We start from the raw sequence: 12,324 nt of genomic DNA, 5'->3' as shown, positions 1-12,324 counted from the left end.
CCATATTATTAGACAGCGAGATGTAGATGGAGTTATCACTGTTTGGTGGACGGTACAACACACATATGAACAAGAGGTGGGAGCGAAGGGGAAGCCGTAGCCAGAGGTATTCCTGGGGATGAGGTGGAGAGAGGGCAGTGCAGGGCGAGTGAGAAAGAGAGTTTTTGATAAAGATAGCAACCCCACCTCCAGGACGAGGCTCAGGTCTATCATACCGGAGGAGGGAGTAACCCAGGAGAGATACTAAGAAATCAGAGACATCATGAAGGAGGAAAGTTTCTGTTAAGCAGATCATGTCTGGTTTGTCAGAAGCAACCTGTATGGAGAGATCAGTGAAGTTTGAACAAAGGCCCCGGATGTTTGAGGTCCATACCGTTAATGAAGAGGAAGGGGGAGCATCGGATACAGAACAGGGGGGAGGAGGGGTTGGGTAAGATGTGGAAGAGGAGGAAGAGGTAGGGAGAGTTGTTGAAGGTGTGTCAGAGATTTCAGAATAGCTCGGAGAAAGGGAAGGATGGGGTGGACAAAAGGTTTGATGGTGATTGGGTGAGGCACAATGAGGTGTTATTTGAGGAGGGGGAGGAGCGATGCAGAAGGATGGGGGAGATGGAGGTGAGAGTTGGAAGGGGGAAGAAGCGGGGCCCATAACCCATTTGGGGAGGAGGGGTGAGAGGGGGGAAATGGAGAAGAAATGAGGGTGGGGAGATTTGAAGGGGAGGGGCGAGGGGGGAGTTTATGAGGGGAGGGGTTAGGGGGAAGTTTAGGAGGGAAGAGACAAGGGGAGGGATTTGAAAGGGATGGGAGATGGGGGAGATTTGGAGGGGAGGGGTGAGGGGGGAGCCTAGGAGGGGAGGGGTGAGGGGGAGTCTAGGAGGGGAGGGGTGAGGGGGAGTCTAGGAGGGGAGGGGTGAGGGGGAGTCTCGGAGGGGAGGGGTGTGGGGGGAGTTTAGGAGGGAAGGGGCAAGGGGGGAGATTTGAAAGGGATGGGTGATGGGGAGGATTTGGAAGGGAGGGGCAAGGGGGAAGGTTTGAAAGGGATGGGTGATGGGGAAGATTTGGAGGGGAGGGGTGATGGGGAAGTTTTGGAGGGGAGGGGTGATGGGGAAGATTTGGAGGGGAGGGGTCAGATTGGATTTTGGAAAGTGTACGATTAATGGGAAACGAACATTTTTTGCAAAATGAGTTTCTTGTAACCTTCGAGTTAAAAATACGTTTAAGGATGCTGGAGGGGGGAGGGGGGTGGACTGCAGGAGAGTTTAGGGAATGTATGAAAGAGGCACTGTAAGAGATGGAATTTTTTTTTGGGATGAATAGATTTGGTGAGCAAGTCGAAAGCAACCTTTTAAAGAAGAAGAAGAAAAACGTGTTATAATATACGACAGAATACAGTACTTCAGGGGAAAGCTTAAACATTTTAAAGTTTAACAGTGAAAACTATCTGGGGAAATGGGGGAGAAACACGTGGTCGAAGAACGAACGAATGAATAAGAACAACGAATAAACGAATAAGGACAACGAATAAGAACAGAGAAGGAAATGTTTTTTTTTTGTTGTTGTTTTTTTGAGTTGAGATTTTAAACAAGGAAGTAGGCTATGGGGTGAAAAGACTGGGAAGAACAGAGAACGAAAGTTATTGGAGCACAAACGACGGACCGCTGACAGAAAAACAAAGCCTCAAGGTAGGACACGGTACAAGGCCTCAAAAGACACGACATGAATTAACACGATTTTCTATACAGGTATGAAAGATTTACACCGATAATTTTCCTAGGGACCCACTGTAGGTACACACACCATAAAATAAATACAGTTTTGACGAAAATACAAATGGGAACAATTACTTAACTTCGATAGCGTGGAGAGCATGGACAGCTGCGAAAAAACGTAACCTCGCCGGCAAGACCGGACGCGGAAGTCCCAAACTGCATTGCCATGGAGTGTGAGATGGCAAGCTGCATTCAACTGCATTACCATGGAGTGTGACTCACTTCTGTGGGCTGGTGCCGGCTAGATCCCACCTTGTGCCCATGGGAACGGTGAAATCCAAGGTCCGGTGGGTAATTGGAATGACCTGGCATGGGGGCTGAAGTGAGAGGCCTGCTCCATTCTGATCACAGACAAGTTTGTGGACTAGTAGTTTTCTATCGCCTCATATCTGGTCTTGTCTCACTTGCCATCTCAGCCTTTTTCATCCTTAAGCCCCATCAGTTCACTCTCGCTCAGCCAGAAATCCAAATGGTGTTGCTTTCCCAAAATCTCAGCTAACTGCTTACTATTTTGTCCATATTTGTCCTACGGTGAAATTGTCTTCCGGAGTCTGTCCAGACATGTTCTTCACTCCTCTTCTTCTCCTTGAAGATGTCTCACCATTGCAATCTCTTGACATCCCCTATTCCTTTAACTTTCCTCTTGAGCTTATCCCTACCTTTCCACTTTTACTCACACTTTTTCAGTTTCCTGCCTGTTCCCTTATAATGTCCATAGGTCCCTCGTTATATTTCCATCACGTTAATTCCATGTCCAATTTTTCCCCTCCTTGTCTGCCAGTTCTCTTATTCTCCGTTATTGATCCATTTGTGAGTATCACATGGCTGTTGCTTTCCATCATTACTGGGAGAGCATGGTCTATGAGTACATTTGCCCCTCTTTGCTCCTTTGTTGATCCTGCTAGCATCTATATGCTTGCCACAAAGACTGACATGTCATGTATGTGTAAATATGAACAGACAAATTATTTCAGACTGAGAATGTCCCATTAAATCAGTCGTCTCTTTGCACACTCAGACATTACTTGCGGGGGTGATTGTGGTAATTCCAGAGCAAACATGTGCCAAAGACTACTAGCCCCTCTGGGTCCGTGTTGTTGGATGGCAAGCATTTGTCAACAACAAAATTATACATGCCACCCCAAAGGGGTCGCCTACAGAATAATAGCAGGATGAGTGACTGGATAAATAATTGCTGATTTATTAATTAAAGTGTAGGTCTTTCATTTTGACCTCCACAAACCGAAGGTTATGTTTTCACCCCTGTCTGTTTGTTTGTGAAACCAGTTATGGACGGATTTGGACGAAATTTGGTGGAGAGGTCGGGTATGTGACAAGGATGAAATGATTAAAACTTGGTGAAGATCCGGATTCGGATCTGGATCTGAGACTTTCTTAAGTGATTCTTCACAATTGAGTGATATTTCTAAAACCGATATATATATATATATATATATATATATATATATATATATATATATATATATATAAATAAAACGATATCTCAAAAACTTATGGACGGATTCGGATGAAACTTGGTGCACAGGGTGTGTGTGTGTGACAAGGACAAATCGGTTCCATGTTGGTTAAGATCCGAATCTGGATCCTGATATGATCATTTTTTAAGTGATTCTTCACAATTGAGTGATAGGGTCAAAAACTATATGTAGCATGATATGTTACAAAGTTATGGACAGGTTATGACAAAACTTGGTGGATGAGTTGGATAGGTGACAAGAACAAGCCGATTCGATTTTGGTTCAGGTCCGAATCCAGATTCGGCCTATCAGTGGGATACAAAACATACATTGTTCAGCCTGGCGGAGATATCCGCTCAACCGAGTGTCGTTGTAGTTAAAGTTGTGTTTCAAATGTAATAAGTGAAGAGTGTCCCAGGTCTTAGCTGCCTCCTTGAACATAAAGCCTGACCTTCTATTATATGCTTAATTTTGATTTGATGTAAATGGTCACATGGTGTAAGGATATTAAATTGCTTGTTATCTATTGGACTAACCTGATGTATTTGACTGTAGGAAAGCACTGAGCTGCTGGTTGTAGGCAGTCCTGCTGGTTGAGCTGCAGTATTTTGAGATGGTCGACTACTCTCACATCACTTGCAGATATTCTGGTGGATCATATTGCAACTGTCGACAGAAAATTGGAGTCACCAACATTGCCCATGTTTAGTAAGATATTAGTTTTCTGTGTACCACGAGTATACTAGCATACAATCAACATTTGTGAGGCTTTACAACAAAGTTACCTGGTTGCTCCTCCAGGGATAATTTCGGAACACGTTAATGAGTTAAAACATAAGAGGATGAAAAATTGCCAATCTCATGCAATTACTGGATCATCATAACATATACGTGCCCCTTATGAAGGTAATATATACGTGCACCTATGTTGAGTCGAGACGTTTCCTGCTAAATAATTAAATCTCACTTAAAACTGTTGTCTGATAAATGTGATGATGTTATTCTGAAGGAACTTTAAGCTGACTGTGTTGTTTGCACTGTAGATGTTAGAGATCCTCTGGTATTTGTAGATCCGTCATGCTCCAAAAAGTCACGTCATGCTCCAGTTAAGTACCTTCTTTTTAGGCATATCACTCTTTTTTCCCAGAACTCTGGAACTCGACTTGTACTCAGAATCGACTTATCTGTGGTTTAAGAAATTGAATTGCATAAATGAAAACGAGAACAATGCGACTGTGTCGCCAACATGCCAACACATAGTCCCACAATGGGTGGATGCCATCATTCGCTGTCCTAAAAATAAAAAAGTTTGATTTAAATCCCTTCAGCTGTTTTCAAATCTCACATTTTCACCAGCCATGACAGGTTTCACATCGATCAGTGAAGCAGTTTCAGAGAAGGGATTTTTAAAAATAAACATTTTGGCTGGTATACCACTTCACCTATGATGTCATCATTATAATGCTTTCGTTCTGCATTGGGAGCACTTGACAATGTGCCAAGTTTCAAATTTTTCCATTCAGCGGTTTCCGAAAAATATTTTTAAAATTATCTGCTTTTAATCCAAGATGGCTGCCATACCACGTGACCTATGATGTCACAAGTATTATAAAATCATTCTGCATGGGTGTCACTCCTACCCTGAACGTTTTGTTTCAATCGGATATATGGTTGCTGAGAAAAACGCGGTTTAGCCTGTACGGATGGACAGACGGACGGACAACCCAAAAACATAATGCCTCCACGACTTTGTCGGCGGAGGCATAAAAAAATGCAAAGTGTGATATTTTCTGAAATAAATTCTATAATTATTTCTTCAAAACACACAACGGCAAGTTTCCACTTAACATCATGGATGCGTTCCGAGAAAGTGCGACATTAAACAAAACGACGTTACGAGATGTTAATTTCCCATAGACGTAGTGTTATATTGGGGGCTTTGGAATCGAGAAATCTTTGATATAGCTAAAAATGGGCCACGGTGAATCCGGAGCGGAGAAGTCGACACTGATGTGCCGCAAGAGGGTGCCATCAGAGCATCGGGGAAATGATGATGACCACTCCTTTGTGCATATTCAGATGCATCGAGCTGCCGAAGCAGTTTCTAGGCCATTGGGCACAATCCTGGACGGTCGGCAATCCGAAGCAGGATACTAAATGGCACATTCATCCGAGTAAGCTGGTACTCATTTGCCGACCGTGGAAGGATGACAGGCTGAGTCAACCCCCCTGGCGTTAATTCAGAGATTGACCGGGATTCAAACCCAGGATCCTAGGATCCCAAGCTGGCACCCTAACTGATAAGCCAACACCAAGCTTAGGTTCTCTTCAAGGATTTGCCTGTATTTGGCTCCATTCTTTGTTCCCTCTAGCCTTACATGTCTCCCAGTCCTGGCCGCTGAAAATCATCCCCATAGCATGATGCTGCCACCACCATGCTTCATGGTAGGGATGATGTTAGATGGGTAATGAGCTGTGCTCAGTTTCCTCCAGATGTAGCACTTTGCATTCAGGCCAAAGAGAATGACAGGTACTGCACATATAATAACAGCTGCACAGGAATAAACAAAACAGAAATAACATGCACAAAACAGCTCATTAATATTCATGACCCTGGAAGTATTGTCGGCAGCAATGCTTTGTGACCATGACAGGTAGGAAATAACATCTCTTGTTCCAACTGACTATTTTGCTAACTTCTGCAGTTGATCTCTCTTTGTCTTGTACTCCAAATGGACTTATCTATGAACGAAGGAAATAAAAATGGGAAAATTAGCCAATTCGACTTATACTCCACATCGACTTATAGGCTAAAAAAAATGGTACTTACTTTCCCAATGTCATGTACCTTCATGGGGGAAAAAGAAACATGCCATATTGCCCGACAAACAATTGCGAGTTTTCATTTATGCTCTTGGGACTTATGCAATGTGGGTATTCCGAGAGGGTCACTGGGATGTTTATTCTTGTGCAGTACTTGTACACCAAATTAAAAAATACAGATGGGGAAATTTAAGGCCTGGATTCAGTAGCTGTTGAGAATTCGGGGAAATATTTTAGCCACAATAAAATATATGGTATTCAAGTTTTGAGAGGAGTGAAGTTAAATGTTTCTTTTGAAGGTAAATTCGACGGAATCGGCGGATGTAAGGGTCAGTGTTTTGGTGATGGAATGTAGGGGAGGATCCAGTGGTGAGGATTCACTGGGTGCACCTGACCCCCTCTCCATCCTCAATCCTCACCTCACCCTCCCTCCACCGCTACCATTTTACTTCCACCATCTCAAAATGGACGGAGGTAAAGTGTTCAACCCTGTCAGTTTGTTTGTGTGCAGGATATCTTTTAAAAAGTTCTTGATGGATTTGGATTTAATTTGGTGGAAGGGTTGAGTGTGTGCCAAAGAAGAATTGATTCGATTTTGGTGAAGATCCGAATCCGGATACGAAATACGAGATAGATACAAGAATTTTAAAAACGATTCTTCACTTTGAGTGTGATTTGGTGAAAACGACACAACCACCTTTAGAGGCCATTTTTCCCCGCAGAGCAGGGGTTGGCCTTTGTCGGGCACCATGGCCCCCTTTTTGAAGCAACGTTTTATGGCCGGATGCCCTTCCTGATGCCAACCCTGTTAGTCGCCTCTTGCGAGAGCGACACACAGAGAACTACCAGTGAACTGGTACTCAATTTGCCGACCTCAGAAGGATGACAGGCTGAGTCAACCCACCTTGCATTAATTCAGTGATTCGATCGGGATTCGTACCCAGGATCCTAGGATCCCAAGCCGGCACCCCAACCGCTAAGCCAACACCAGGCTTCTATTTGGCCAAAAAAAAAATACCATGCATAGCAAGATATTTCAAAGAGTTGTGGACGGATTCGGTCGAAACTTGGTGGAGAGGTTGTGTGTGTGACGAGGACAAAGTGATTAAATTTTGGTGAATATCCGAATCCAGATACAGATACGAGGATTTTTTAAAATTTTTATGTGATTCTTAAAAATTGAGAGATGGGGCCAAAAATGATATATATCATGATATTTCAAAAAGTTGTGGATGACTTATGACAAAACTTGGTGAATGAGTTGGTTAGGTGACAAGAAGAAGCCGATTAACTTTTGGTTAAAGTCGGAATCCAGATCCGGCCTATCAGTGGTGCACAAAACCTAGACTGTTCATCTTTGCGGAGGTATCCGTTCTCGTCTGCCCTGTGAGCTATCATTGGACAATTGACTCGTTTATTATGACGCTCTGATGATGGCGAGTTTAATTTTGGTGCTCGGGTTCTTTTTGCTGCATTTTGTGCATGTCCGCTCAATGTTTTTATTGATTTGTATCGGAAACATTTTGTGTATTTACATCGTTGTTGTAAATACATTCACTTGAATAAGGCTTTGGGTAGATTTTGTGATCTATGAACATCTTAACCTCAAGTGAACCCCCCTTAAAAAAAATTTGGGTTGCCCCTGGCAACCAATATACAGTCAGAGAGGTCTTCTAGACTAGAGGAACTTAAGGAAACCATAGATGATTCAATGGCTCCACTGTGACTTGAAATTAGTTACAGGATATTTATCTTTACTATTCATCTCTTCATCTCAAATGTTGTGATTTATACCCGAAGGTGTAATTTATACCCTCGCCACATGACTTCAGTATTAAATATTATTTACTTCAACTTTATGACATATTTTTACAATTATACTATTTATGTCTTATGACATGCTCTAAGTATGACAAATAAAAGACAGCAACAACCAACCCTTAGTTAAATATTCTTGATATTTACACAAGTGAATAAACACAGGAAATGAACTGTGCATGTTTGAGAGACATTTTCAGACAAGGACTGGGCTGACAGGATGGCCTAGAGCTATGTACACTCTCCTCTAAGTTGTCTAGCTTGGGTTCGAATCCTGACCCAGCTATAAATCTTTATCCTGGTGTTTCACAGGCAGGGTGATTCATCAATGGGTGTGCCGTTGGATGTTAAACTGGGCGTCTGTCTGCCGGCATTAGTTGGTGGACGTTAAATATCTCATGATGTCCTTTGCAAAGAGTAACCAGCAGAGAGCATTGCATCAGCGACCCAGCTGCGCCCTCAGCCAATGATGCCACCCCGCAGCCTTGTGCAGCATACGAACAAAGAAGAAGAACAGGACAAAAAATTTTCAAAAATATTTAACACAAGCAATAAGTAATACACGTGAAAGTACAGCTGCTGTTCACAAATTGTATGTTTGTGATAAACGTCAGCTTCTCCCGTGATGGTAAGTTTCAATTCTTATATATCAATCACCGGATCTTCACACTATTATCAAACCGTTTCCATCTCTTCATCTAAAATGTTCTGATTATACCCTAAGGTGTAATTATTACCATCTTCACATGACTTCAGTGACAGTTTCTCACTTTCTGAATTATTAAATATTCTTTTCTTAAAGTGTGAGATATTTTGACAATTATGAAATATTATGACATACTCTAATGTATGACAAATAAAGACAGCAAAAATCCTCAAATAAATACTCTTAGATATTTGGACAAGATGTCTATCTTTGAAGTGTTTATGGCTGCCATCATTAGACAAAGCTGTCAATACCAAGCTGGAAATTGCTCAGTAAAAAACAGAGATTTATTATTTATTTTGGAAAAGTATACAGTCACGTGAAAAAGTAAGTACACCCCATGTAAAGTTTTGACTTTTTCAACATATTTCAACATACAGCTATTTGATCTTCATTTCAACAACATTGATAGATAAAGGTGATACAATATAACAAATATCATGAAACATTTACATTTTGTAGTCCATTGTATAATTTAAATAAACATAAATGCAAATTTCGCATGTGGAAAAAGTAAGTACACCCCAACATTTATCACTACTTCAAATACCTAAAATTAGAATCAGGTGCACCAGCTCAGGTGCAAATGATTAGAACATCGTTGGAGAGGATCTTGGAGGAACCTGTCTTATTTAAACCTCAGACATTTAGTTTGGTTTGCTCTTTGTTGTTGAAGTGTGCGGCGTCACCATGCCTAGATCAAAAGAGCTCTCTGAGGCCTTCAGAAAGAAGGTTATAGATGCCTACGAGTCTGGGAAGGGATTTAAAAAGATCTCCAAACAATTTGAAATCAATCATTCGACTGTCCGGAAGATCATCTACAAGTGGAGAAGATTCCAAACACCTGCCAACTTGTTCAGGCCAGGCCGCCCCAGCAAGATCAGCCCGAGAGCAGACCGCAAGATGCTGAAAGAAGTCTATAAGAACCCCAGAATCTCATCACGGGACCTACAGGTAGCTCTTGCCACTGTTGATGTCAAAGTGCACGAGTCTACCATTAGAAAGAGGCTGCACAAATTTGATCTACATGGGAGGTGTGCCAGGAGGAAACCTTTACTGTCCAGAAAGAACATCAGGGCAAGACAAAAGTTTGCCAATGAGCACCGAGGCAAAGACCAGCACTTCTGGAACAATGTGCTCTGGACAGATGAATCAAAGGTAGAGCTATTTGGCCACAGTACCAGAAGACATGTTTGGTGAAAACCAAAGACAGCATTTGACCACAAGAACCTGATACCAACTGTAAAGCATGGTCGTGGAAATATTATGGTTTGGGGCAGCTTTGCTGCATCAGGGCCTGGGCAGCTCACCATCATAGAATCCACTATGAATTCTTCATTGTACCAGAGGGTGCTTGAGGATAATGTGAGGCCATCTGTCGGAAAGTTGAAGCTCAACCGAAGGTAGACCTTGCAACATGACAATGACCCTAAACATACCAGTAAATCCACCAAGGAATGGCTGAAAAGAAAGAAATGGAGAGTTCTGGAATGGCCAAGTCAAAGCCTGGATCTAAATCACATTTGTTGTGGGGGGGGGGGGGGGGGGGGGGGGTTGAAACGAGCTGTGCATGCAAGAAACCCCTCAAACATCGCACAGCTGAAAGAATTCTGCATGGAGGAGTGGGCAAAAATTTCTCCCAGTCGATGTCAGAGAATGGCAGACAGTTATAAGAAACGCCTACTTGAGGTTGTTTCTGCCAAAGGGGGCAATACCACCTATTAGAGCCAAGGGTGTACTTACTTTTTCCACATGCGAAATTTGCATTTATGTTTATTTAAATTATACAACGGACTACAAAATGTAAATGTTTCATGCTATTTGTTATATTATATCACCTTTATCTATCAATATTGTTGAAATGAAGATCAAATAGCTGTATGTTGAAATATGTTGAAAAAGTCAAAACTTTACATGGGGTGCACTTACTTTTTCACGTGACTGTATACAGTTCTCTCTCGACTAAGGTATTTCATTACCTACCCCCACACACGTAACAATATTTAAACAAATTAATGCAGGTGGGGAATCAGTCTGGACTTTGGGAAGGTTTCTCGAGGAATGTGTGTGATACCTGGTGTGGCTTCAGGAGTGGAGAGGTTGAATATTGAATAGGCCAGGAGGAGCAAGGCCAGAGTCAAACATATACATATATATAAAATATATATATATATATATATATATATATATATATATATATATATATATCTATATATATATATATATATCTATAAAAAAAAAAAAAAAAAAAAAAATATATATATATACATATATATATATATATATATATATATATATATTGTTACAGATACGACTTTGATGGTATGGTGGGCCGAGCGGGATGGCCGCCGTATCCGTACAAGTTACCCCGATTGCACCCGGGGTTGACTAATCGCGCTATGCTAGACCAATGAAGGAAAAAGAAGACACCCGGCTGGGTTATAATGACACAATACGACACCAGGGGTTCAGTTCTCAAGACCTCCGGAGGAGGTTATATTAAGGCGGAAGGTTAGATTACAGGGACAAGAGGGAAACATAGGAAGGTGGGCACTTAGACACAACCTTATATTATTCCCGACAGACCACAGAGAAACAGGACAAAAACTGACTCACACGGGGATTGATGGCTAGGAAAGCGGGTATTCGATGGCCAGCACAAGGTGCACCTTGTGCTCAGGGACAGGATGGCGCGGCCCAACAGATGCAGGAGGTCTCTCAGCGCTCGAGGTGGCGTCTTGTCGTCTCAAGCTGGGGGCGCATCTGACGTCACATCCGGCGCGGGGCCGCGTATATCCGGCGGGGAGTGACACGCCCTCGGCTCGTTAGCGCCGCCCCAGATGGCATCGGCCCATGGCTTCTCATTGGGTGCGGGGGTTACCGGCTCCGCCCTTGACGAGGGGCCGACAGGGAGCCCCTTCGTGGTAACCCCGTGGAGCGCGTGGTCAATGGTGGCTAACCGAGCCGGAAGGAGGACGCCCACTCCCCATGCCGTCACCGCGCCGCCCCCCTCTTTTGTTGTTGTTGTTGTAGTTGGCGCTTCTTCATGGGGAAGAGATGCGGAGAGGTATGGGGAGGTCCTAAACTTCCTAACAGGTGCCATATAATCACATTCTGGTGCAACGAAGAGTCATAATTAATGGAAACAAGTCCTTAACTGACATAGATTAAGAATAACTAGCAAGATGTCCTATAATTGTCTACGTGTGGTGCGGGGGACCTGGGCACGACATTTAATGGGGGGATGAAGGGGAAGATCGGCTCTAATGGGTGTTGTTTACAGACAATGGGACTAGGGAATGGGGTAAGGGAGAGTTGGGGAGTATCGGAGAAAATAGGGGAATATTTACAAGCGGATATGGAGGCCAAATTCCATATTCGCAACATTGCACCCTTCTCTACCCTCGGGGCGTCCCGACCCGATAAATTTTTACCTACTTTAGTGTGGCACGCAATGTAGTTCCCTCTACTATTAACTCTACCCTGAGTGCGACAGTTTTACAGATATTCACAAATGAGTAAATATGTCCCCCTGCGACGTTGCACCCTTCTCCTCACAGAAACACACCCACAGGATAACCGAATCCGGAAAGAATTCTCAAACTAAACATACAGCCGGTAGGGAGCATTATTTACAAGACTACGCTGCTATTTACACTACGATCCAGGACCTGTTTTTGGAGGAACACATGCAGATGTTATGCATAGAGAGAGCGCGCTTGCCAACATCGAT

General features: G+C 43.0%; 1 long non-coding RNA gene across 1 annotated transcript in view; it reads right to left on the bottom strand.

Moving 5' to 3' along the window:
- Window positions 1-11,494, bottom strand: part of LOC144892498 (uncharacterized) — a 94,608-nt gene extending 83,114 nt beyond the window's left edge. Inside the window, exon 1 of the long non-coding RNA XR_013623704.1 lies at window positions 11,157-11,494. This is a non-coding gene — a long non-coding RNA (uncharacterized LOC144892498). The remainder of the gene's footprint in view (window positions 1-11,156) is intronic.
- Between the last annotated feature and the right edge of the window lie 830 nt (window positions 11,495-12,324).

Source organism: Myxine glutinosa, chromosome 6, assembly GCF_964187855.1.
Source record: "Myxine glutinosa chromosome 6, kmMyxGlut1.1, whole genome shotgun sequence".
Lineage (NCBI taxonomy): Eukaryota > Metazoa > Chordata > Myxini > Myxiniformes > Myxinidae > Myxine > Myxine glutinosa.
The sequence above is the reverse complement of the archived record's forward strand: the minus strand, read 5'-3'. Positions and strand labels throughout refer to the sequence as shown.